The 27,760-nt window shown below is 47.9% G+C and overlaps 1 protein-coding gene across 2 annotated transcripts in view; it reads left to right on the top strand.

The window, feature by feature from the left end:
- The first annotated feature begins 2,939 nt into the window (after window positions 1–2,939).
- Window positions 2,940–27,760, top strand: part of CTBP2 (C-terminal binding protein 2) — a 145,751-nt gene continuing 120,930 nt past the window's right edge. For both annotated transcript variants that reach the window (XM_072871378.1, XM_072871377.1), the window contains exon 1: window positions 2,940–3,080. The gene's annotated coding sequence lies outside the window, so the exon portion shown is untranslated. The remainder of the gene's footprint in view (window positions 3,081–27,760) is intronic.

Genomic DNA, 27,760 nt, shown 5'->3' with positions numbered 1-27,760 from the left:
GGAGGGCTTGGTTCCTAAATGGTGCCAGTAACTTTTCAGTACAGCTACTGGTCGGTTAGAATACATAGAAGAGAAGGAGAGGAACAGCTTGGTTTTGCTTTGCTTTGCAAGCATCCCTCATAAACAAAGTTTTCAGGCCTATTTTTCTCCTAGCAGGGATTATCCGCACAACCACCCTCAATTATTCCTTAAGGATGGGAGCCTCAGACTTCTAAAGTATATTTAGAGAAGGAGGAGATGTGGGGAATCTGCCTTTTAGATAACAGCCTAGTGCCTGAAACATCTGTCCAGAAAGTGGATAAAATAGAGAAATAATCCGGAGGAAAGAGGCCAAAAGAGAGGTCTGCCCCGTGCCTGCGCGGGCAGCAGGACGATCCTCTTCCTTCGGCTCTTACGTCTTTCCCTTGCCCCAAAACTGCTGCTCCCAAGCTCTGGGAAGCCGAAACGCGCCACGCCAAGCACGTGCTGAATTTTCCCCAAACCACTGAGATACTGGAGGAGTTTAAGCTCCTTCAAGGTTGGGCAGCAGCTGAATGGAAGTTTTCAAAGCTGCAATCTGAAGTTAAAAACCTATCCTTCCAGGCCCCCCACCGAACCTACCGTGTATCTTCTTTCCTAGCATCTAATTACGAAGGTTATTTCACACTTGATGAATGTTCGATCGCGATCCAAATACTTTGAAGAACAATCCACGTGCCTGAGGATTGCCCCCTACTAAACTTGAAGATGTTTGCTTCAGAGCTTTCTCCTTTACAACCTGTAATTTAATTGCTCCAGTAATGAAATAATTATTTGTCTTTGGCCTCAACGTATGTCACTTACTTTGTTTATATCAACATTATTTATTAGAAGCAATTACTGTTTTCCTGTCCCGCGCCCCTATACATTGCATATGTAATGTTTAACAAAGCAAACTGGCTAAAGCAGAGAGCGATGGCGGTTGTGGTTTAAAAAAATCGCAGCTGAAACACCACGGGCAAGTCCTTGCTTGGTGCAAATTGCTGTTATCCGTTGCGGTCCGAGTTCCGTGTGCTGAGGAGCTGCCTGTGATATTTTGACAGTTAGCAGTTCTGCTAATGATGGAAATCCAAGAAATCCCGATAATACGGAGACTGTGATTTTCATGGTGAGGTTTGCTGCATGCAGGCAGGGTTTACTCTTCGGAGGGGCTTTTGCCCAAGGGAAGAGTGCAGAATAAGATGTGTCTTCCAGCTGAATGCTGCTAAATTTGGCTCAAATCTACTCGGAGGCGCCTGACTCTACCCCATGTCATGCAGGGCCTGGGTATCACGGGGTGACCACAGCTGTGGCCATCGTGGCACCGACACCACGGCGGATCCCGGTGAGCTGCGGCTACGCGAGGCTTCAGCTTTGGCGGGACAGAGGTGGCAGCTCCCGGCGGCAGGTGCTCGGCAGACAGATGATGGACGTGGTGTAAATATCCAGCGAGGGTCCAAAACGTCTTTATAAGAATCAAGATCTTTAGGCTTTTCAGCATGTAATTTCACCCACACAAACTGAAGCTCACTTATTAATTTTGACGGACAATTGATCTGGTTCAAGGGTTTTATTTGACTAGAAAAGGAATGTGCTTTTTCACAGGCTGATTGAGAAGCGCAGGATATATATAATGCAGAAGGCTCGATGATTATACAACAAAAAGATGGGATCACCACCTGCCCACATTCTTGTGATAAGCAGATGAAGAACGTCTGTCAAAACATTAATTCCCAAATCTATGGGGGTAATGCGGAATACAAATACAAATAAATGCACGGTGGAGTGCGCTCTCGTTATCTCGCATTCAGCCGAACGCCCCGGCGTGATTATACGATAGTCACATCAAATTGGGTGCTCGGCGGGGATGGATGTGTCAGCCCCTCCGTCTTTTAAGATGTCAACAGCGCGGGCTCAGCACGCCTGGTGGCCTTTATTCCCCGGCCTCACAACATCAATTTCAAGCCCTACGCGCGGCGTGCGGGGCGAGCAGGGCTATGATATCATAATTGCACAGTCGAGCAAGAGGGACGCGGCCAGGGATGACGGCCATGCAAAAGAGGCGCGGGGTGCAGGCCGGACTTCGCACCGCACCGGCGGGGCTGCCCCCCGGTACCGGGGGGGTCCCCCCCCGCCTGGCGCCGGCGGCCGGGCCGGGCCGGGCCCGCGGAGGGCGCGGAAGCCCCGCGGGCGCGCTGGGCGCGGGTGGCCGAACAAAGGCGGCCGCCGGCCCTGCCCGTGTGGCGTGGGCCCCCCCCCACCCCGGGCCGCCGCCGAGCGCAACAGGCGCCGCGCCCCGCGGAGCCCCCTCCCCGCCCCGCGGAGCCCCTTCCTTCCCCGCCGGTGCGCCCGGGGCGGCCCGGTGTGTGCCGCCCCCCCCACCCCGCTGCCCCCGCCCCTTCCTCGCTGCGTCTGTTTGTACTTTAGCTGATCCACTAATCCCCCGAGAGAGCCTATTTGTAGTGAAGAGTATCTATAGGGGGCGAGGCTGGTCCATGTGGGTTTGTGTCATTGGTTTGCAAGGAGAGACCCCGCCTATTGCCCAAAAAAAAAAAAAGAAAAAAAAGAAAAAAAAGAAAAAGAGGAAAAAAAAAAAAAAAAAAGGCAGTGAGAGCCCCTACCTCTCCCTCCGCTCACCCAGCGCGGCGAGGGGGAGCGTCCGCTCCGCCCAGCGCCGCCCGGGCACTTTCCCCCTTTTCTGGCTTAAAAAAAAAAAAGAGGAAAAAAAAAAAGAGAAAAAAAAAAAGAGAAAAAAAAAAAGAGAAGGGGGGGGGAACAAGAGCCAGCGACCCTCCCCCCCAAGTTGCAATTAGCATCTCCCGCTGCTGCTGGGTGCCGCGGCGGGGCTCCGCTGCCCCCGTCCGCTCCCGGCGCGGCGGCGGGCGGAGCAGGAGAGCGGAGGGGGGGGGGGGAAGGATTAAGTTTTTTTTTTTGTGCGGTGTGCGAGCGGGTGGCGTTTTTAAGGTGGATCTCCGGCAGCCAGAGCCCGGCGGTGGATGCGGGAAGGGATGCGGCGCTGAAGCGCGGTGCGGGGCTGCCGGCGGCCGGGCCGAGCCGAGCCGAGCCGCGGCGGCCGGGAGCAGGTAAGGGGGCGGCGGCGGCGGCGTCCGGGCGCTGTCGCGTGGGCTGCGCTACGGGGAGAGGAGGACAAGGGAAGGCGAGGACATCTTTGCTTTGCACGTCCCCGGGCGAGCCCGCCATGGGGATGGAGGAGGCAAAGGGGGAGGGGGAGCGGGGAAGGGTGTGATGGTGGTGGGAGGCGGCCGCGCAAGTTGCGCGGTCGGCGGGCGGGCGCGGAGCGGCGGGGTGAAGTGGGAAATCTTTTGTTGTGCCGGGCCCCGCATTGTTTACTTAGTGCCGAGGGCTGCCGACAACATCTGCCGGTGGATTAACGGGGCGGCGGCAGGAAAGTTTGGGCAAGGGGAACCCCGCTGCGCGGCCGCCAGCTCCGCGTCCCCCGGCCGCCGCGTCCGCGGCGGCCGGGGGACGCGGAGCAGGCGGCCGCGTTCCGCTGTTTTGTTGTTTGTTGGTTTTTTTTTTTTTTTTTGGGGGGGGGGTGTTTAGTTGTGGTTTTTTAAAATTAATTTTTAATTTATTTCGGAAAAAAAATTTTCCCTAAATTTTTTTTTTTTGAAATGACGATTTTATTTTGGCTGAATAACCGCGCTCGCCCCTCAGTCACTTAGCAACTCTCCGCGGAGGTGCGCGGTGCCGCTTGTCCGCAGGGCAGGGCGGTACGCGGGCCGCGCCTCGCTCCTTCCTGCCGGAGCCGCGCTCCCCCCCCCCCCCCCCAAATGCTAAATTTCCCCAATATTTCTACTATTATTTCCTATCCCCCGACTTGGAAATAAATGTTAACCCTTCCCCCGGTATCGCTGGCAAGCAAAATCGGAGGAGGTGCGCGGATTGACGCTGGTTTTTCACCAAAAAATAAAGACCCCCCCCTCCAACTTGCGGGACTTGCTGAGGGGAAAGAAGAGCCTTTTGTCCTGCCGAGGGACGTGCCCCTGGGGTAAATCCTGGCTGGGGCTTAGCCCCTGGTACTTTGCCGGGTCCCATGGCTCTGCCTGGCTGTGCTAGGGAGGAGGAAAGTGGGAGATGGAGATCTCAAAGTAGTAGAAGTAATTTCTTCTTTCAGCTACACTTCTCCGCTGCCTTTGAATTGGCCTGCGATGAATGTACGTAGCTCTAATTGAAGTACTTTAATCATTCACACTTGATTAAGTATAGCGTGACCGGAGGAGAGGGATACACACGGCTCCCTAGAACGTGAGGGATGGTATGACATTTTAATCCTGTGTTTTAAAAAACATTAGCGAAGCAGGAAAAACGCTAGCCGGTGACGGTTAGGTATAATGGACCGTTGTTTTCATACAGATGGTGGCTTACCGACGGGAATGAAATTGCAGTTATTGCAGATTTGGGGGGGGGGGGGCACATACTTTTCAGTTTGTTTGAGCAGAGTGAAGAAAATAATGATAGACGAGATGCCTGGTGACAAAATGCTTTTGTTCCTGTTTCCATCAGTGCATAAGGGCGCCGACCTGCTTTAGCATTCTTTAAAGGTCTCTTTACCAAGGAAAATTGAAGACGGTCTCATTATAGGAGAGTGTGTTTGGAATACTATGAGGTATTTATGAATTCAAAGGTGATGGTTGAATCGCAGACATTTCAATTACGCATCCTGTAGTAAAAAAAAAAAAAAAAAAAAAGAAAGAAATTATTTGTGGCGATGTGTTCTGTAATCTGTTATTACCATAAAGCTGATTTGTGCTCGAGCTCCGGAGCTGGCCGAGGGAATGGGTTCGTCCACGGGGCTCGACTCTTAAACAAAGATTTGTATTCTTCGCCTCGCAAAACTTTCTGCTGCAGGGGCAGCCTGAAGTTCCCATAAAAGCGATTGTTTGGGAAACGTCAGCTATCGTCAAGTATTTTTCTGGAAAATCTGGCGTTGTGAATGCAGGACGGTATTTTTAGAAAGGAGCTTTTTATTTTTGGACGCGTTTGGGAAACCCACCTGTTAGTCATTAGCGGGGAGCGGGGACAGAGGTTTGCTTTCATCATTAGCAAACCCGGGCGCGTCTGGGGGCTGCGGGCGGTTACTCGCTTGATCAGACTCTTCCAGTCGTGGACAATCAAAGTCTCTTTCCCTTTAAAAGTCGTAACCGAGTATTTCTAAAACTCAGTAGAAATGAGGATAGTTTAATCAGAGCGGTGAGCCACTCCTGTGTTTGGAAACGCGAATCGCAGGAGCATTTTTCCCCTCGAATTTCAGACTGAGATGCTTCCTCGGACCAGAGTTTTTATTGCGTACAAATCGTAGATGATGTTTTCTTGCAGTCAGCTTCCCCTGGTTTTAAGGTAGTTTTCTTCCCAGCCCAGCCCGTTTGGGATCCCCGAGGTTTGGCCGGACAGGGCGGCTCCGGAGCGTGATGCCCCGCAGAGCTGCAGCCCCACGGCGCTGACTGCTGACAGCTCCCTTTTCTCCCGACCCGCTGTTCCAGGGCAAAGCTGTGCCCTTTTCCACTCGTGCTTTTCCCAGATGGAAAATGTTCAAAGGAATTTCCCCATAGCAAAAACTGTAGCACAGACTGTCGTCTCTAATGCTGTCATTTCAGTACAGAGACCTGTCACTGGGGTCCAGTGATAATATTCCTCATATCAGGAAAAACATCAGCCTCAAAGCATGAGGTCCCAGGCATGAGATGGAAGTAGCGTACTGAAACCTTTGGCCAGGAAAGTCAATTTATCCATCAGGCTGGCTGCAGTTCAAATAAAACTTCTTCAGTTCAGCTGACTCTGGTAAGAATACATACTTCAATGAAAAAACCCCTGAACTTGGGTTTGCCCAGCCTTTTGGAAAAGGTAGGTTAATTTTCCCTGTTTTTTGGTGCTGTTTACTAGCTGTTTACTAGCTAGGGAATTGAAAGTGGCTTCGTGTTTAAGCGAAAGAAATGGAAAAGCTTCTCTAAACACAGCACTGACAATTTGCAAGTGTTTTGTTAAAATCTGGCGGATGATGCTGTCTCATAAAATCTGATAGGTGTCATATTTACTCCTCACATAAGATCTAGCAAGTATTCTGTTCTTTGCTTGATATTCTAGCTGTAGTAAGTTAAAGAAGTGGAGAGTGGAGCTGCTGGTGAGGAGCTCTTCAAACTGGGGTGATTACACCCTAGAAATTTGGGATTTTTCAGAGTACAGGGACCCCTTGCCCCCAGCAGTTTCCCTGCCCTTCAGATCTGTTTGCAGCTCCCCCCCCCCCAATAAAACCACCTTTTTGTATGTTTGGTTATTCTGCAGAGCTCGAGACCAGCACCCTGAGCCAGTCTCCTAGCTCTTGAGGTTTGGATACAACAGAGAGTAAGGAAATGTGATATGGATCTTAGTAATTTTTATACTTGTTCTCCTGCTCCAATAGGAATTACAATTTTGTCGTAAGAAGGATAAAGCCCTGAAATATCTTTTATTTCCTCTGCACAGCCCACTTAACTCTTAAAATGAAAATTATTCTTGCGCTAAGGACATTTAGATTCTAGGCTCGGACAGGAGGAATGGCATCAGGGCTCACAGGCGAATAAGGACCGTGCGGGGGGAGTGCAGGCTGTTGTTGGGGTCCCCTCTTGCAGGGAACGCTGAAACTTTGGAGGGGAGGTTTTGGCAAGTCACCGCTGGTTTCGTTCTCGACTGGGACAACACTAACATTTTAGCCAGGAATTGGTGTTTTCTCCACCGCCGTACGTGATGCTGAAGGACGCAATTCCAAAACGTGCTTTGTCACGCCCACGTGTGCCTGGGCCAACTCTCGTCCTTCTCCCATGTTCCCGTGGTGCGTTTCTTTCTTCCTTCTCCTTTCCCAGAGGAAATAAAATAAAGGTAAGTTTTAGGTGAAAGGATGAAAAATGCCGTGACTGTCCTTTGCCCCAGCGAGGGCATGGAAACCAAACCTTCTCATTATGCCATGCGTATCTTCTCCTTCTGCTCAGCCCCGTTGTGGTGAGGAGACTGGGATCTGTGGCATTTACCTACCAGGAAGGCACCAGAGGACATTTGCTGTGAAGTCAGCAGGAGTTTTTGGTAACAGAGCACAGAAGAATCAGTTGTTATTTCTTTAGTTCTACAATGACCAATGATGCTTTATAAGCGTGCACTCCCCTTTCTTGCACCCTGAGCCCTGATGATTTCTTAAGAGCCGGGAATTGTTTTCACAGGAATAAACATCTGGAGTTTTTAAATTATCTTTTGTTTCTCCTCTCTGAGGTGGTAATGCTGGCGGGATGTCATGTTCGGGAAACGCGGTGGTGAGATTGCCAAAAGAAAGATTAAGACTTCTTGTTCGGAAAAGAGGTACTGGACTGTTGAGAAACAGAAATCCCATTTTGTCACGTTTCTCTTCAAGGCAAGAGGGGCCTGAGTCCGAATTTGCTCCAGTCTCGCCTAGATTTGATGCCTTACTTGAACTTTCTGTGTTGAGACGGCGAGATAATCCCTGCTGCGCGGGCTTTGGGGTTCGCTTTGGTCGGTTGTCTTTGTTGTACTTGGTCTGGTGAGGGCGGAGCATGGTGGTGATGCACGGGAAGATCTTGGTGGTCCTGCTGGCAAAGTTGGTGGTGGTTTTTTGCTCCGTAATGATTTGTTAGTGCCTGGGTTATATTACTTGTAACTTCCATGGGATTATTAAAAAGAAATACAGCTGGAATAGTTGGAGGGGAAGAATGTGTGGTGGAACCAGAGTGCCCCGATGGAGAGGTTTACATCTGCACGTCTTGAAGGTCAGTGCTGGGGAGTCGGAGTTTGCTTTGGCCGGTCTGAGGTCTGCAATTACATGTCCTGCGTGAGGAGGAGAAGTGTGGTGAGGAGCAGCGCTGGTTCTTTTCCCCCAGACACCAAAGCTGTGGTGCCACAGAGGATGCCTCGTAGCGGTGCACGTGTGCCTGCCTCCATTCCCATTAGTGTCGTGTTTTGGGGTGTTCCACATACGTGTTGTCCGGGGAAGGATGCGTCTAGCTCCTGGGGCGTGGGCATGCGGCCGCTGTCAGACCCCTGCGGCCGGCGCGGGGAGGGCTCGGCATCGTTAGCGCCGACTTCGATGGACTCATCAACCCCTCACGGAGGTCATCAGTGCTGCTGCGTGGCGGGGTTGCCAACTTCTGGGATTTTTATGGGGTTTTTAGCCCATCCTGGAATTCCGGCCAGGAGAGCAGCCCGCTCTGGGGGGATGCTGGAGGCTCGTCTCTGCTCGGTGGTTGTGCTGGGGGAGGACAACCCCCGGGATGCCGTCACCTTTCAGGGTCCCCCTGGTCCACAGCTGACGAGAGCTGTGTGCACTTGCATCACACGGTTATTTTGGATAATTCAGCCTTGTTTTTCAAATACATGGTCTTCTGGGTGGATCAAGGCAGGCATCTTGATAGGCATCCATAAAGTCCCATCTGTTCTGGGACTTTACTGTAAAATGCAAATAAAACCCAAGTTACTTGAATACATCAGCAGTAGATTTTAATTATTAATGACTTGCTCCTCCAACCTTATCTGGCAGTAATTTCGTGTATCCTTTAAGCCAACAAAAACCAGTGGTCCTGCTGAAAGTAACTGCCCTGCTTACTTCTGGGCTTCTGCCCATCCCTCCCACCAGAAGTAGGTTTTATATGGTTAAAGCAACCTGCTTGGTTGTTGAATTTTGGGCTCTGCTTTGCCCTTGTCCTCTCCCTAATCCTCACCAGCAGTCGGAGCAGCGTGAGCTTAGGAAGGACCTTTGCCACCACGGTGGCCACATCAAGGTTGACCAAATCACACCCTTCTTCGGACCCAGGTGTAGAAAGCGCAGGGTGCCTTGGCTGTGAGCTTTTTGCGGAGATGCTGGTCGGAACCTCGCTGAATTGATTTTTCACAAGAGGACTGCCGCGGTTGCTCCCGCGTACGTTAACTTGTGTAGTGTTGTCAAACACTCAGCCACTATTTCTTTGCGACAACGCATACCAATTATTACTTAAATAGACCCCTGAAGCACAGCGTGGAGGGAGAATGTGTGGATTAGAGACATAATATTTACAAGGATCCGAGTCCTTAATGAGATGAGGAATAATGCAGATGGATTCTCTGTTGCTAAATATAACAGATATGTAATGGATGCTGCCTATCATTATTGTTAGCGACCCGTTCACTTTGGAAAAAGAGTAGCTTCTGTGCTGAGGAGGTTGGCACAAAATTGTAGGATACTCCACAACTAGGCTGGCTTTTGGTTGTTATTGTAGTAACTGTAAGGTATAGCTCTGCAAGGTATAGGCGATCCTGGCTGGGACTATGTTTTAGCCCCTTTGAAATGCTGCTGGGCTTTGGGAAGGGCGACGGATGTATGAGGAGTGCAGGATGGGCCCCGAAAGAGGCAGGAGGAGATGGACATCCATTAGTTTCCGCGCAGCTGACGCACTGACGGAGCCGATAGCATCATTGTTAGGGCAGAAAACAGACAAAACTGACAATTAATCACACGGCTGGCTCCTGCGCAGACGGTGGGTGTCACGCCATGGGGTGTGATGAGCTCTGCAGGTCCTCAGCCTGCCTTTATGGATATTCCAGTTTATATTTAGGGCAAGCCGCCGCCACACGGTCCTTCCCTTCTGGATCAACGATTCCCTTTTGGCCCTGTTTGTGCCCGCCGGTGTGAGCGGGGAGCAGCACTGTCATCGAGGGGATCCCCTGGCTTTCCTGCATCTTTTCTGCATCCCAAGCGTGTGTGCTTACCTCCACATACGTACCTGGCTAAGGCTTCCCCAAGGTGTGAGGTCTCCGTGGCCGCCTTATTCCTCTCTGGGTGACGCACTAGGAATGCTTTGGGCGTGAGGAGCTCGTAGTTTATGTTCCAGATAAAGTTTTTAATTAAAAATTGGCCTTCTGCAGGCCCCTTTGAATAACTGCATCTTGACTTTCCTCGTCAACTCTCCTCCTTGCTTTTATCAGCGTACTCTGTAGTTTTACGACAGTGTATGTGTGTGTGTGTGAATGTCCTTTATTTGTGTTAGCTGGAGGGAAAACCCTGTAAATTCCTCTTTAAAAACGTGCAAGGCCAAATATGAGAGATAATAATGGTACCTGTAGAGCTGTCATAAAGTGTCGACTTTTTTATTCTTTTTATGCTGAAAACCAGGTTCTGCATGAGAGGGGATGTTGGAAGAAGTCAGCAATTTAAGCGAAGTAATTAGGCTAAATACTAGATGTTACACTTAAAAGTTGAGAGACGTGAGCTTTGCTGTGATTAGTTGTGGATGAAATTAATTTCCATTCAATATATGGAAAAAAACCCCTTTTCATCAGTTTTCATGATCTTGCAGTTATCTGAAGTTTCATGATCCTGCAGCACAAGCTTGTGGAGGTTTTATATTTGCCGCTTGTCTGAGCTAGTACCTCTCTTCATACAAAAATGGTACGGTGCAACGTTCCAGCCTAGAATTAGGGTATCCAGAAGTTTAGTACTGGGATACCTATGCTAACTTCAACTTCTGCCCTTTGCTAATAACAACAGCGTTTCTCAGCTGAAATATCTATTCTACCTATTTCTGTTCATAGAAGGAAACAGGATTTTTTTTATATGCTGTAATATTATTCCTAGGTGAAGTGCCAGGATGACATATTTTTCTTATCCGCAGTGTTGGAAGAGCAGAAAGCATATATCTGTATCTCTGTATCTGGACAACAAAAGTTGTGAGTATTAGAAAGAAGCAGCATAGACAGATTTGGGGAGACAAAGTGCAATTTTAGTTTTGTCTAGCCAAAAGTTCGACATATTTCTTGAATTTGTGCTTTCTTGGAGGTGACCCAACCTCACTAAATACTAGTTCCAGCCTTGCTTGGAGCATGAAATCTCACTCTTGTTTAGCCCCAGGCAGTGAGGTTGCGGCCAATGATTTTTGTTGCGGTTGTTTCTGAACAAATTTTAGTCGAATGATGTATCAGAAGGAAGAATCTGGCCAAGTGAGTCTCCGCTTGCCTGCTCACCGTCAGCCATCGCCCTTCCAGCCGGTGCTCCGGGCTGTTTAAGGTGCTGGATGCCGAAATGGGGTGCACAGCCCTTACGATACGGTCAACGTTGCACATCCGAGTGCCCGAGAGGGGAACTGGTAGCAGAGAATAGAAATCGGAGCTTGAGGAAAGAAGCAAAGGGATGCAGAGAGAAGCTGTGGCCGGTAGCGATGAGAACAGCAAACAGTTTCTGTAAAATGTTAGAAATAAAACTAGGTTACTAGGTGAAGTTGATGATAGAAAAGACAAAAATATTACACTTTTTTGGGGGAAAAGTAATGATATGTTTAGACCCTGTTATGATTGTGGTAGAAGTGAATGTTAAACAGCAACTGCTTTAGCCAGACTTTTGTACATCAGTCCTGGTGTCTCTCATTGAAGGGGTTTACAAGAGTGAACTGAGCCAGTAATGCGTATTTTTTACCGAGTCTTGAAATACTGGAGAATTCCCCGCAAACCGTAGCAATGCTGATGTTGTAGTAGTATAGGAAAGCAGTAAATGGGCCAGGCTGAGTAACACAGACCCGTCAGCTTAACGCGAGTCCTGCAAACGATTCGAGGGGTGGGGGACTTGTTTAACGAAGGAGAGAAGGACGGCGATGCACTCGATCTCCATCAGCACGAGTTTGGGGGCAGCACATTCTTTAGAACTAACTTTGCTTTTTTCATTTAAAGAGCTCGTCGATGGGATTGATAAAGGTAGCTGTGGGGATTTTTATTTACTTAAAACTCAGCAAGAAATGCAGCTTGGTACAGCACCGCTGTTTTGGCTGGGGATGTGCAAAAGAGTGACTGGCTGAGATCCAGCAGAGTGTCAGTTCTCAAAATACAGTTGTAAAATCAGAAATAATTTCCAAACATCTATTTCTAGCAGCCTCTCTGAGCACTCATTTCTGTCCTTATGCTGCTTAACGTGTTTGTGAGCGACCCGCGATAAGGTGGGGAGTCACCGTTGCTAGAGCCTGAAATGTCACTAAGATTGGGAGAGTGGTAAATAATGAAAAGGAGTGACCGCTGTTAAAAGCAATTTGTATTGCTTGGATACAAGCAGGTAATATTTCTCAGATGGCCAACTGTAAATTTCTCTATCTAAGAGCAAACAACGCAGGCCATACCTCCAGGATGCTGTCTGGAGAAATCATGTCTTTATAGAGGAGCGAGGAGTCACGAGCGAGCGCCGCTAATACGATATTACGGCCAAAGGTCTTGTGTGCTCCTCGCCTGCGCTGGCAGGTGGCTGTCGCGCTGGAGGAGGGACGTGGCACCCGCCGTGTCCCCAGCGCCTGTCCGGGAGGGTCTGCGGAGGGCTGCGCCGGAGGAGCTGGGAAGGGATGCAGGGGAAGGGTCCAGGACCTCCGTCCGCTTGACTTACGCGGGAGTGTGGCGGAAGGTAAATTGGTTAAGGCAATTAGCGTTGTCGTGGGGAAAATAAATTGAATAATAAAGAGCTGTTGGGTCTAGCAGGCAGAGTTTTAACAGGGCCTGATAGCTGGAAGATGAAGCCAAGGAAAGGCTGGAGTTGAGGTCCACTGCTGATGGTGCGAGAGGCTGCTGGAGGTGCTGGCGGTTTCTCCACCTTTGGAAACGCCGAATTCAGGGATGCGTGTTTGTTGGAATGAACGATGCTCAAGCCGGGATTAATTTGGGTAAGTTAGTGTGCAGTGTGTTGGGCTGGAAAATCCCAGTGGTCTCTTCTGACCTCAAAATCCATGAAAGCCCATCGTTTAAATGAGAGCATCCAGATATTTGCAGATCCCAAGCACCAGCGTTGCAGATTTTCTTCAAGAGGATGACTTACAGAGAGAAGACCTGTATCTGAAGGTGAAGTAGATCGCAGGTTCTTAATTTCCCACCATTTCTCTAAAAAATTCCTTGTCTCCATCACAGGGATGAGTTACCTCCAGTGTCAACACCAAGTACTTAGCAGTAGGTAAGAAGTTAGCAGGGGCCATGTTAGCCTGTATTAAGGCTAATGCCTGGGTCAGATGTGAGTTAGTTTAGGTGCAGGAAGGAGATGAGGGAGGATTACTTCTTTCGATAGTCATGTGCTTTATCTAGTTGTGCAGAATTTATTCAAACTCCGAGTCAGCTCTTGGTGGCCACAGGACATCAGAAATAACTCCAGCCCTGGTGGGCTTCTTCTGAGCAGAAGAATACGGGCAGGAGTGCAAACTGATCAAAACAGGTCGAACCCAGATTTAAAAATTAATTATATGTTGCTTGTGCCGTGGTTGGAACAAAATCAATGAGTTTGTGTGCAAATTTATTTCTATTTTGAAGCGGCAGTGTACAGCTAGATGTTTGCAGACTTACTCCGCTTTTAGGTGAGTTTTTAGCTCGGTCTGTCCATCTCATCCTTCATTCATGGATGAGGTTTGTGGGATCACTGGGCTGTGGTCCGTGTTGCGCTTGAGTATGCAGGAGCTGTCATGGCAGGAACGTTGTTTCAGATCCCCTGTGTATAATCTGCTGGGTATACGCTGGCTTTTTAGGTCTAGAAGTTGAGCATGTTAAAAGCCTAGTTGCAAAGAAAACAGGGAGCGCAGGAAAACGTTAGGCAGTGCGTGGCAATGTTTAATGGTTTATTTGGCCACTCGAGGTACCCGTGTGCTGGCTGACCTCTGGGAGCAAAACTGGAGCAAAACAGGGATTTGTTGGTGCAATTAAAAGCAGGATAGTAAGACGGGCTCACATGGTAACACAGCTTGGGCTAATGCTGTGAATTAAGGACATTTAGATGTTTGGCTTTGTATGATTTAGCTTAAACAAACAAACATCGCATTAATCTCATTACTCGAGCCAAATAAACCTTTAAGGCACTTAAAACATGCCGATATTAGTTAGCTGTCAGACCAGCAAGACCCATTTCCAGAGAGCGCATCGACTCCTGCACGTAACGTTACTCGCACGTGTAAATGCTCGCAGAACGCGGAGTCACTCCGGGGCTGGGCGTGAATTTAGTGGGAATTGCAGATGCAATGGGAATTGCACCGGCCTGGCTGGGGAGAGCCGGGGGCACAAAGGGCGAGAGGTTTTTTTGCTGCTGAGTACCGAGCACTGGTCACTGCGTTGGCACTAGGCATCCATGTCTCTGCATTGCTTCTTTATCCTTCCGCTATAAAAGATGCGACTGCAAAGGTCCTTGTGGGGAACGTAATAAAAACCCCTAAAGTTGTCATTAAAAGCGATGCATTCCTACGTACCGTGTCCTTACATCGCTCTGGTGGTGTAATGGATGTGACAAACCTAAGCCTGGAGAGGTTGGTGATATTTTTTTTTTTTTAGTGTCCTGTGCATTGCACTTTCTTTAGAGGAAAATGTAAGAATTTTATTAACTTCGATGTGTTAGGCTAGCCCAGGAATTTTCTGTTGTCTTTCAATTATATTTGTTTGGGCTTTGGTTAGGCAGAAAAATGACTGAATGACGTGTCATGTTTATAAAATCAAGAGTACCTAGCTATTTTCATACAGATCTCTTAATAGAGATTAAACACAAAATAAAGCAGAATGCATCAACAGTGATATTCCCATAAACAATATTGTAACTTGTATGCAGTGTAATTATATTTTGTACACTTGCCAATTAAGCAGTTACGCTTTAGAGAAAAATTACTTTCAAGAGATGGAAGAAAAGTATTGCAGTAAATCAAATAAAATATACATGTGTTAGGGGTTTGTGTATGCAGCTAAAATTTTAAAATTTCCTGCTGTGTTCAGGTTGCGGTATACGTAACCATGCTCTGTGTCCTGTAGCTTTTTTGGGGCTGGAAAAGAGCAGATAGGAAAAAAAAGGCATAAAAAATATGTTGCTTCCTGGGATAGCTGCATGCCACGTGAAGCTGAGGTGCTCGGGCAGTCCCGCTCTCCGTCCTCGCTCCTGCTGAGCTCCTGCCCGGTCGCCCTGCCCTGCTCGCTGCCCCGCGGTAGGAGAAGGTGTGGGGTCCAGCCGGGCAGGCGCCTGGGGGTTCCAGCCCCCCAGGTCGGGTCCGTGCACCCCTAAAGCCCAGGGCAGCCACTCAGCAGTCATCCCTGCCTCCCTGGTACGTCTTGTCTTTCCCTGTTTTGTTGGCTGGTGCCTTGGAAAAGGGCACTTGGAAAAGCACGTGTTGGGCTTGGGCTGGTTTTCTGCTGTTTGCAAACAGTTTTTGCTCTTGCCGTTCTCGGGACAGTCTTTTCACCCCACACCCCCTGCGGTAGCCCACCGCACGATGGCATGGGACCACGCTGAACCTTTTTTGGGATTAAAAACCCGCAAACTAACCCTCTCCCAACAATTCATGAATTTCTTTTCTTCACCTTCCTTGACAGCAATGGCACCCGCAGCGTGGGGAGTACGAAATGCCAGCATTTTGCTAACAAATTGATGCTTGCCTGCAATTTCAACGACCATCCTTTGGTATCTTGGATAATTTCAGCAGTTAGACCTGCTTTGAGGAGTTGTGCAGAGCGGTCACTGAAGTGGTTATTTCCTTATACCTAAAGGAAAACGGTCTTATTTCCTCTAGGTATAGGTGTTTGTGCCTGCGGTGGTGGGATAGGCACCCGATCCCAATACCCGACATCGTGTCGGGTGGGTGGTGTGTGTTCACGTGCCACGAGCCAAGACCCGAGTACCTAAAATAACTTGCATGGAAGCGTACCCAGAAACGCCGCGTTTCCAGGGCACGGCCAGGCTGGGCTTGCTGGGATTTGCAGGGAACTCTGTAAAGTCATAAGGAAGTTATCACAGTACTGTTATTTGCTGAACAGGCACAGTATCAGTTCAATATCTGGTTAATTCTTTTTCCTAATGTAAACTCAGTGCAAGGTGAGTGTTAGGGAGTTTAAGTTGCTGATAGAAGTGATAAGGAGGTTTTTTTTATTATACTATGAGGTCTTTATTTGAGGATTTCAAAACATTTTGCAGTGCAGAGGTGAGTTGAATGAGCTGGCCAAGACCATGCTGTGTGTCCAAAATGGGGAGAGGGGAGCTCCGTGGCTCTTGCTCCCCATCAGCTGTGGGAGCCTCTGCTCATACAGGATCTCTTCTGTTTTTTTTCCTCTAAATCACTAAATATATGTTTTTACCAGTAACCCACAGCACTACTTTAAAAATCCTTTTATATCATACAGAATTAGGAAGATCTCACTTTAAATGTGTCAAACAAATACACTGAAGTAAAAAACCAACCCTCGGGAAACTCAAGATAAGGTCCGTTGGGAGGAAAGCGCTGCAGAAGACTTTTCCTCGTGTTGTGGCCGCTGGCCTGGTGGCCGTCCCTGCCTCGCCGTAAGCCGAGGGACGTGGCTGGTGCCGGGACCTGGCTGCTGTGCCGGGCCCCCGTCCTGCCGCCCCACGGCTGCGCGGCTGCAGCTTGGGGTCGGAAACGGTGTTTCCTCAAGTCGTAGCATGTACCTATGTTGTCGTAGCATGTATGTAGGAGAGAAATTTCTCAGCAATTTAATGACTTGATGGTGGTCGGCGTTGAAGGATACATCAGCGTTTTCAGTATAATCCCCTTTTATTTTAAGGGTTTAACCAGCCCAGAGCATGGTCTTCTGTGATGTGCATCTTTCCCAAAACCAGCTAATCTGTTTTGAAAAAAAGCTTTCAGATAGTTCTGATGTCTTTTCCTGAACTCTCTAATATAAAAACAGTCCTGTAAGTCAGGTTAAGAAGGAATCCAAGCTCCCCAGGTGTTTGCTTTTGAGACGTGGCTGCGTTTGTGAGGCACAGGGCTGGCAAGGGACGGCACTGCCGGAGCCGTGTGCGTGTGGGCTCCATTCGACGCACCGGGTTTATGCACCTGCAGCCTTTGAAATAAAAAGTTTGTCGTCTGAACTGCTAATGTTTTAAATGTTAATGTCTGAGTGTGCCTGGCATGGTTTATTGTTTCAGTGTTACAAATCTGCACGCTTTCGAAGACTTACAGAAGGCATGTAAAAGCTTGTGATGAGAGTTTAGTTTGAAGATGGCAAAATAAAACAGTAAAATAAAAAAACCCTTAAAATAAGTGTGATGTGGAATAGGGTTACCAGCTGCCCTTCATCTCCGTTTTCCTGGACCCTGGCTCGCATCGCCTTCCCGTGCAGGTTGTGCCAGGCTCTGCCTTTCCCAGCTGCGCTCTGGGGAGGATGAGGATGCTCTTGGGCAGGCTACCGCTCGCCCGCTGCGATTCCGTGCCCGGTCTCTGCTGCATTTCCATGCCCGGTCTCCAGTGCCGGCGGCGAGTCTCTTGCCTTTTCGCTTCTGAGACGGTCCCTTTGCTGTGCTGCGCAGTACTAAGTGCCAAATGCAAATTGATGACTGCAGGGCTGGGTTTTTTCCCCCTCAGGTCCTGTGCGTTTGGTTCTTCAGGAGGCTGGCAGCCGAGGCAAGTTTATTTCTGTCGGTTTATTTTTAGCCTGATGCTTCTGGCCCTGCTGTTGACACTGGCCGCCACTTTGCAATCCGATGGTGTGGAGTGGTGTAACACGGCGAGTCCGTGTCTGCGTGTGGGTTCCTTTCTCCGGGGCACTTACCTTGCTTGTTCCCAACGTGCCCACGTCGGTGGGTACGGCCACCGAGCTCTGTCCTGGCTCTCAGCAAGCAGGCGGTGTTTGGAAGTGATGAGGGCTAATTGCAGGACACAAGCACCGAATTTCGGAGAGGGTAAAATAAATGTTTGCCCCATATGTCCTGGAGGGGTGCATTTTGCAAAGTGTTTCTTGACTTTGTCGCAGACTAATTCCTGGCTTTATTTGCAGCTGCATTGCTTCCAGCAAGTTTGGGGGAATTGTCCTGCTATTAGTCATCTTTATTTGAGATCATGCACTTCATTGCCTTGAAAACAGTACCAGGAATCCCGCTAATATAAAGTGAGTCTAAATTGGATTTGGCGTCATTTTTTTCCACCAGCCTAGCACTAACATGCCTTCTGCTCAAGTTGCAGGACTTTGTTCAAGTTGAAGAGTTTCCTTCTCATCCCTCGGGTTTATCAATGCCTCATAACCTTTCCTCCTCTCCCTTCCACCGGCCTGAGCCTCTCTGCTAATTTTAATTTGAGCAGAAATAAGCCAAGGTATGCTCTGAGTGTAAGGAGATGATTATCACAATGGAATAATTACATTTTGGTGCTTGATTTGATTTGTTAGCTGGAATAGTAGTCTGAAAGCAGAGAAGAAAATGAATGCATTGTTGACTGCAGGAAGTTATTTATGAGTTTTTACTTATGTTTAAAGGAATTCCCCCTGTGACTTAAGTAGCAGGGCGATTTATGGCCTTTCACATTGGATAGCTGAATAAATAAATAGAATAAAGACAGGACGAATAAAAAGAAATGGTACCAGGTTTTGTGGGTGTAAAGTTTCTCTTGTGGAATGCAGGAAGCAATGGCTTTCAAAAACCTGACCACACGGATCAACAAAAATAATGCACGTGTTGCATTGGAAAAAGAACATGATCCCAGTGTGTTTTGCATGAATTATGTCATGGCAGGAGAGATGCTTACGTACTCACACACTCTGTATGAGGTTTGTGTTACATTTCTATAGTTCTTCCCTAACTATCTTCATGTAATATTCCTTCCATGGCTGCTGCTCCTATTCCTGCTTCCACAAATCAAGCAAATAGCATGATCAGGGAGGGAGAAACGGTGTCTGTGCTGGACATCTAATGTTGGGAGCTGCTGGTGCTATTTAGTGTGGTGGCCCTGTGGCAGATGGAGATGGAGGTGGGTCTGCTGGGCTAGGAAACGCTCAAGAAGTGAAGGGGCAGCTTGGAGGTGAGGACAGGTTTGGACAGGAGTGACTCCTGCGGAGGGGACTTTGCAGCTGTCATTGGAAAGCTCGTGTGTGGAAACTTAACTGAGAAGCCAATCTGCGAGGAGTTCATGTGTCTTCTGCTGCTACCGTAGAGGACAGGAGGTTGGCATGGCCCTTCTGTGGGCCAGCCTCCTGAGATGCGTCCGTCTGCCTGGGTTGCTCACGCGATGGAGCAGAGTCGCTGAATACCTGTCTTCCAGAAGCAGGCTCTTAGCACCAAGCGTGCGTTACCACTTGACTATTAAATCTTGTCACTCCATACTCGATGTTTTTATGTCATGTCCTGGGTCAGCAGGGTGCAGTAAAGTGGAAATAAAGGCGAACCTCCTGCTCTGGCTCTGGAAAACGTCGGTGACGAGTGCGCTGATTCTGTCAGAGGAAATCAGGGATGCTCCTGCGCCTTGGAGCAGCGACGGGGGCCAGGCTCTGCTCTCTGCTGCGCTGCTGTAGTGATGCTGATTTACACCAGCTGGTGATGTGGTCCAAAATTGTATTTCAGAGTAGCTCGGACATGGATCAGACTCGCTGTGCTTTCTGGAAACCCATCGGGTAGATTTCCTGCCTTTTCCAGGTGGCATGTCCTGGTGTTGGCAGCGGCTGGGAAAAAAATGCCAGCCAGAAGGCAGCCCCCTGACATCTCCCAAGGCGTCATTTCATGAGTATAACCTTCAGGGTTTGAAGGTATTCTCCTCAGGGGAGAGGCCCGCTTGCAAATACTGCATATACAATGCTTAGTGGCTGGTTCCTGCACTCTTTCTTTGGAAAGGCAGAAAGGGAAAGGAGTCCTGCCTGAAGTCCAGACCACTTGCTTCTGTGGACAAAACCGGTAAGAAGACCTTACAGAGGCTTGGAAAGTACAGTGGACTGACTGAGGTTGGTTTAAACGTTAAGAAAGCTTAACTCTTGCGCTCCCCAGCGCTGCAGACCAAAGGGATTGGTGGGGCTGGACTCCACAAATCAGTGGGGATGGAAACGACCAAAGCTGAGATGGTCCCATTTACATCTCGGGTGTTTGGTTGCTCCTGCATTTGCATACTACCACGTATAAAAGCAACTGGGTAAGCGGAGAAGCAGAGGCAAAACACAAATTCCTTGCTATCCCTACACTGCAGAAAGAGTCTTGGTCAAGGAGCGCTTTCCAGGTGCAAGGAATGGGAATAATGCCGCCCCTGCTAGCAAAAAGATTCATTGTCTTTGTGGGAGCTGGAAAAATGATGTGGACCTTGGACAGGGTAGAGAAGGTTCTGCGCTGTCAGGTGCGGAGTGCCCTCGCCTTGGAAGACATTGCTTGCCACGTCTTTCAAGAGGCTGTATGAAGAAATGAGCGTTCACGCGCGGTGTTGAGTTTGTCTGGGTGCAAGCGGTGTGGTGGATGTCTGGTGGATGTCTGGACCTTCTCCGGTGGCCCGGCTGGTGTGAGCCGAACAGAAGATGTAATTTGGGGGAGTGATCGGAGGAGCTCGGAGGGGTGGAACGGTGACTTATTTTGCATGCTTGAGAAATCCATCAAAAGTGATGTGCTTGACTACGGCTGTATTAAACTTTTGCTGGTTTTACTTAAACGACAGTCACGATCATCGGTATTGTATCAGCAGGTGGTAGTGGTAGATCCATAAAATGTAGAGGGATTGTGTATTGATATTTATCGTTCCAAAGGGGGTCTTTAGGAACCCCCAGAAATCTTGGACGCCCTTTGCGATGGGTGGTGGAGGGAAGGGTAGGGGACTGGGGGCAGTCGCTTGGTTGCCCCTCACAAGCTGAACCCACCAGCGTGTTTTTCCGTGGTGTATAGGCTCGTATACGATCACCTTGGAGAGGGCATCGCTTGTCACGGGCAAGGGTGGGAGGTTGGGTGTTCCCAAAGTTCCTCTCCGTTGTTAACTACATTAAATTCATTTATGGTGTGATGATGAATGTCCCGCATGAATCCTCCAAGAAAACGCTGATTGTGGTCCTGGCTATTTTTGGGCAAGCTTGCTTTGGACGCCTTCTGCGGCGTGATCAGCACAGAGTGCTGCCAGCGGGCTGCGTTGTGTCCTCATTGCCTGGCACTGACATGCTTTCTGCAGTACTAAGAGTCCCTTTAGTAATTTTCTGGTTTTTAAATACTGAGTGTAAGCTTTAAGTAAGCCAGAATTGGTGGTGATCATGATTTATGTTACAATGGCCGTGCTGTAATTTGCTGTGTTATGCACCAGAAAGTTGAGAGCATTAGGGTAAAGTCTTTCAATAACGTGCAACAAATTCTCATCATCAAGGAGTAACTGTTGTATCCGTTGTGTTGAGTAATTATAGAGAACAAGGAAGATTTGATATAGGAATTGTATCTTAATCTCCTGCACTTCATTACGTTTTCCCTGTGGTGGTAGCGAGAAATGGGAGGTCTATTTTATTTTCTAGTTTGGGTGTGTTTGCCCAGGATGGCCTTGCTCTTAATGTTGCTTCATGGGGGAGAATTTACAGTGGGGATTTCCATTAATGCTAATGAGAGTTATGCCCATGCACCTCACGGGTCTGGTGACAGAGGAGGAGAAATAATAATTAAATTCTTTGTCTTCTAAAAAAATAAAATGACCCTAAAATGTCCGGTATGTCGGTGGGAAGTAACTGAGGATGGGAGCTGCCATTGTTGCTGCGCTTGACCATTCACCGGTAGCTGAGAGGGTTTTCCTCTGTCCCTCTTCTCTGTTCCTTAAAAGAAAAGGGAAAGGAAAAAAAATCCAGAAATGCATTCTAATTGAGGAGAATAATGAATAATCTAAGGATAGATACTGTGATTATAAAACAAAACATACAAGGTGCTAACATAAAGTTGTCTGAAATGAGTTGCAGTAGGTTTTCTTTATGCTTATGATTAATACACTCTTCCATTTAAAGCCATTAGGTATAGTGCTGCACTTGATTTAAAGTAAGTGCAGTTAATATTTTTGGTTATAAATTTCAGGCATGCTGGTAAGAAATCATCAAAAAGTACAATTCTTCATGTAAAGCAACCACAAATTCATATTAATCCCCGTACAAAACAAGAGGCAGGTTCTTCTGCAGCTGGATTTTGCTGGTTGGGAAGGGCTGGCTGTGCGTTGGGGAATTACGGTGAGCACAGCGTTAATGGGAGCTGTTGTGACACATCTTTTGTAGGGGAGTCTATCGAAAGGGAGTGAGGAAAGGGCTATACTTAATCAGTATAAATGTCAGTAGCATATTTTAATAAATTCTTGATTTTGCTTGGACTGTTTGCAATTGCATATTTAAAAGGAATCTGCCATCCCCTTTCGAAGGTATGTGACATTTAAAAGATCTGTAAAGAAGATTGGTTTGACAGCTTCAAATTACATTTGAAAGAGTTTTTTCCTTTCAAAACAGAAAACGAATACTTCCTATTCTAAATGTCACTGCAAAGACATAAACATGTTTAATCAAATTATATATTTAATTTATGTAAAATGTAATTTTTTATTCATGCAAGAGACTCACTTGTTACATTTTTACCGTCTCCAAAGGTTCGCCAAGTTGGTGAACTGCTGAATCTCTTGAATAAATCACTGCTCAACAATCTTTCAGATTCTTCCAAAATAGCCATTGGCTTATTGTTGGATCTCCCCACCTCCAGGTATTTGTGTTTTGCCTCGGGCTGCCGTGCTGCTTTCTTTAGCATAGCCGAGGAGTTGGCCGGGTCTTGCTGGGGTGAAGGGTGCAGCTCCCATGGAGGAGCCGGGGTGGTTGGGGTGGTGGTGGAGGACCTCTCGGGATGCCCTGGGCTTGTGGCACCGTGGTTGCACGCCAAGCTTGTTGCTTGTCTGCACCATCACAGAGGGTGAGGGCTGTTGACCATCAGCTTGTATCCTCTTGGGCGGTCATCTCGTGGTGAACCAAAGTCACCGTGATGAAGCTGCTGGGCCAAAACCGTGAAACCTCTCCCAGGGGAGAGGAAAAGCTGTTGGATTTGGTGCTCTGGACTCCAGCTTTCATGGCATATGCATCAAGGGCAGATATCTGAAACAGCCCAGCAGGTCTCCAGAAGATAAGGAGCTTTGGCTCCTGGCAGGGCTGCCGGCCTTTCTGTGCTGCCGTGCACGAGCTCGCTGGAGCAGCTACCTGCTCATCTCTGCCTCTGCCAGCAAAACCTCATGGGCCGGAGCTGCAGGCAGCCGAGCCAGCAGTCCAGCACCGGCTGCCCTCAGGATGGGCTGCTTTTCAAGAAAGAAGATTGAGCAGTAATCCCAGGCGAGTCCCCAGAGCAAAAGCCTGCTTTGAGCAGACGTGTGTCATCAGGTGGTGTCACCCGGCTCAAGATGGATGGGCATCTAGGGGCTTGGGCTTTCTTGCTAAGAGAGGAAGCAATGGAAGAGGAATCAACATCAAAAAACAAAACCAGGGAATTCAGCTATTTCGCCTTGTTTCTATTTTGATGTCTGCGAGCTTCGTGTATTTGCTGAGCAAATACAGATGCTAAACTCATGCTTGTCCCAGAAAAGGTCAGAACTGTTAGGTCGTACCTGCCCTGGTATGAATATAGCAGGGCTCGGCAAACCTTTGAGCGTGCCCTGTTGTCTTGCATCCGTGTCTCGGGATGACCGGGCAGCCTGTGGGTTAGCCTCGGCAGACTGGAGGATGTTGTGCAGGTTCTAAAAGCCAAGAAGCAGCAAAGAGTATAGTCATGTTACTGGAAGCCTCCTCTGAAGGAGGGGAGAGCAGGACCTGCGGACTCCTCTGCCAGGTCCTGAGCTGACAGTAGAGCATTTTGCTCAGGTGCTGGCCTTGGAGAACTGTCTTGGTTTATACAACTCTCGTGATACCTTCCTTTTCCATTTTTTAATCTCATCAATAACTATAATTAGTAATTCCAGTTTAAGAAGCGCTCACTGATCAGGAGGAAGTTATGGCACTGGGAGTTAATTGCAGTGCTCAGTGTGTGCACCACCGCCAAGCAGATCCCGCTTGAGGGCAGACCCAAACTCCCGGGGACGTAAAAGCTCAGGATACATCAGAAGGCATAGTTTGATCATGTGTTTGGTAGATAGAGGTACCTTTCAGAGAAGACTGGTGTGCACAGCAAAGACAGAGGAAGCAGAGTCAGCATGAATGCTGGAGAGCAAAACTCAAAAACCTGACAGTCCTCAGGTAAATTTAGCAGGAAAAAGTGTCAGAAGTCCTTAATCTAAAGCAGGTCACGTTCTCAAGATCTTCTAAAACTTCTCTGTCCTCTTCATGTTCCCAGCGGGTCTGTTTGTGTATATTTATTCATGTAGGAGATGGCCAAGCCAAAGCAACTTAAACGAGGATCTTGGATGCAAAGACCCCCATCCTGGAGCAGCCCTGGAGACTGCTCCATGTAGACCTGGTGACTGTGGCAGCTCTGACCATCAGGCCTCCCTTGAAGAGGAAGACTTTCTTGGGTAAACCCTAAGGTCTGGAAGAGTTTGGGTCTTTCAGCTCTTTTTTACTAGCAGCAAAGAGGGGTTGAGTGAATGACATAATATTGACAAAGCTATAATTTAGGTGGTTAGCCAGCTGTCACGTGTATTGAAAAGGACAGGGAATATTTCTTCCCTGGTTTGCAGTTTCCTTAGAAGGGAGAATGTATCCGACTGAAGATACATAGGAACTTGCAGTTCACAGGTAGCTAAAAACATTGGATTTGACAAATGTGGGGAGACATGCATTTTTAGAGACCCCAAAGGGAGCTCCTGAGTGTTTTCTAAGCCCTCCTCCCTCAGTGTACCTCCAGTGTTGGCCCGAGATTAAAATAATACAGGAGATAATAGAGGGGTTTTGTTTTGCACCTGCAATGTAAAATTTCCTGATCCTGACTTGGTCCCTCCCTGGGATTTGAAAGCACCTTTCTTCAGGCTGAGGGACACCGAGTTCCCGTGCGGTGGGGTGAAAGTGTGGTCAAAAGGGCTTGTCCTCCATCTCTATCCTTATGTCAGGCTGGAACGGAAACTCAGGCTGGGCAGAACTTTCTGAATGCGGGGTATATTTTATATTTATCTTTCATTTCTTTAAAAAAAAGAAAAACCTTGAAAATATTCCCGGCAATATTTATAGTTCAAGCACAGTAGATTGGCGTGGAGATTTTGGAAGGCAGAGAGTAGTAAACAGTAGAGATTTTCAGTGTATTCCTCCTTTATGTTTTAGGGGAAATGCACAGTCTATAGTTTTTTTATTACCCATTTCAGTATGAAATATGTTGCAACATTAAGTTGTATATTTCCATTGAAATATATGGCAGGAATAAAATTCCAGATAAAAGGTAACTATTTGACATTCTCTATAGTTGTTGCCATGCTGTTAAAATAACACATTGACTACTAACTTGATATGAGACAAAGATGAAGAGGAAGCTGTGTCAGCAGGATTTTCTGAGGAACCCTGTAATACCGACAGCCAGGCAGCTGCCTTCGCTCGCCGTACCCTTTCCTCTGAACTCCAAAAGCAGAGGGTGCCCTGAAATATTAACATCCTGAGAACTTCATTTTCTAAGTAAAATAATCCGCCCTGCCTCTTCCAAAAGAAAATATACTTGCAGTACATTTCAGCAAAGCATAATGTTTAAAATTTGTTTTCACCCTGCATGTGCTCTGCTGTAGAGAGTTTAAATCTAAAATTGGAAGTAAGGGCAGGCAAACTGCAGTTATTTAGCTGAGCTAACGAGATTTCAGGAGATTGCAGTTCCACACCGTACACTGGCCAAAGCCTTAATGTTGTAGGGTGTAGGATAATCTCCACTGAGTCAGCCAAAACTATTTTAAATGTTGCATTATATATTTTACCCATCAGTCCTAATTGCTGTCTTTTCTTTAAGCTCTTGCTGACCCACTACCTGCCATCAGTGGTCTTTGTCCCATCAGGATTACATCCTACAGGAGCCATACTCGGTGCAAAAAAAAGCCAAGTATGGGCAGAAATACGTATTTTTGCTAATGCAGAATATTTTACACATCTGGCTACACGCTTTAACAACATAGTTGAACAATAAGTCCAGCTACTGCCATGCAAGAATTTTGCAAGCAACCTGTAGAGTAGGAAATAGCTGAAGGCAAAGGCATCCAGAACAAGAGCAAAGCCAGTGTAAGTTTTATCAGCAGTTTGACACGTTGCAGTGCTCGACGGTTCCTCCAGGCTCAGTGTCTAAACTGCCCCAGACATCTCCCAACGGAGGCGGAGGTTGTTCCCCAGAGGCACGACTCCGGGCCGTGGACACCTTTCCTGTGCAAGGTGCATGGAGCTGGTGGACCAGCAGACCAGGAGAAGCGGTTGGGGGCCCAGCTGTGTATAGATTGTTTAAAGTAACACCAGTTATGGTGTGTTACTTTATGGAAATGTATGGTAGAGCAGAGTCGTGCAGGATGGGGGGAGTGGACTTGATGACTTAATGCATCCCTCTTTCCTCACCTTTTCCCCCAGCTGGGCTTATTTTGTCTCATTGCCTGGACTATAAATGCTTGTGAGATGTGGGAAAGAGGGAGATCTCGGTTTCCAGAGGTTTTTTTGTGCTTGAAAGGCAGTACTGGCTGAAGCTGTGCTTGTGGTTTCTCTCGTTAGTATGTCTGAACATTTTTGGAGCTCTAAGGATGCTGTGTAAATGCTGAGCTTTTTGCTGTAGATGGTGGTCTCGTCTGGACCATGCTGTTGTGGTTGCAGATGTTCCTGCTCAGGTGGAGATCACCATGGCCATGGTTGACATGCAGAGTTTCTGAGCGTTCCTCATTTACTCCAGTGCAAAGTTTGCCATTGAAGGGGTAGTGAAGACGGTACCTGGGGCAAAGCTGGCCGCCCTTGCAGCGAGACAGGTCAGGAAGCACCCACCAAACCCTCGCTGCTGACTGCCGTGGGAGCAGTGACTTTGTAGATCACCACCGCTATTTCCAAGATGATTGTATGTTTAAAATATTATTTAAGAACTAGTAGTCAGGGAGTAACTGGGTAGGTAGTGGTGCCTTGCCCCAGCAGAAGTGCTGCCTGCCTTACCACTGTCTTTCTGATACTTCAGACTTTCATTTCTGGTGGTGGCAGAACATGACCCTCAGCTGCACCAGCATAATTGTTTTGGCAACTTTTAATGCTCTTTCCTTCCAGCGGTCTGTGCATTAAAGTGCCCCGCTGTGTGTTTCCTCCTATGTGCACGTCCTCTGGGTGTCATCCCCTCGTGCTGCCCACTTCTGCTGATTTTAGGAGGCAGTGGGTCAAGTCCAGCATCGTGGTGTTCCTGCCCAGGCTCTCCTGGCACGGCTCCGTGCTCTTGGAGTGGAGGCTCAGGCTGTGGTGGTTGCAGCAGACAAGCAAACGGAGCTGTGCTCCTGCCTGTGCACCAAGACGCTGCACGGCCTTATTTCGGCAGCTGGGTCTCACTGGTTTTTAAGTGCTGTGAAATTCTGGGGTTACGTTTTGAATTCCTGCTTGCACGTCAAGGTGTCGTCCCGAAGCGGTGAGCAGCGACCCATCTCTGCTCCTGGAGAAGTCACCGGGAGGCTAAACCCACCCTGCTCAAAAAAATCCTGCCTGGAGAGCCCCACGGAGGGCTGTAAATAGGAGCTGTTATTAAAAGATCCTGGAGATAACAGTTGTAGCCATCGAACAGCAAAATGGAATAGCTTGATAGTAAATTAGATTTTTAGTCAAATAGGAAAAAAATATTCCTTTTTCCATTGTAACTGACAAACTTGTTTTTTTGCACAATGCCTTATTTCTTCACTTTTCATACGCGCATTTCCCTTGCTATTTATAGCTTTACATGTGTGCAACTTGAAACCAGCCGGTTTGAAATGTTCTAATCTCAGATTTTCCATAAACATTCCTGCCTGTACCGAGACCCCTGTGCAACGAGTTTATGAAAACAATCCCCTCTAGGCAAAGATTTTTCTAATTCCCTGAATACAAGGGGAGAAGTTTATAATGAAGCGTTGATCGACCTTTAGTGTAAAGTTGTGAGTATGGCTATCTACAAACATGGTAAGAAGTA

This window comes from Ciconia boyciana, chromosome 8, assembly GCF_034638445.1.
Source record: "Ciconia boyciana chromosome 8, ASM3463844v1, whole genome shotgun sequence".
NCBI classification, from domain to species: Eukaryota; Metazoa; Chordata; class Aves; order Ciconiiformes; family Ciconiidae; genus Ciconia; species Ciconia boyciana.
Note: the sequence above shows the minus strand (reverse complement) of the source record. Positions and strands in the feature narration are given on the sequence as shown.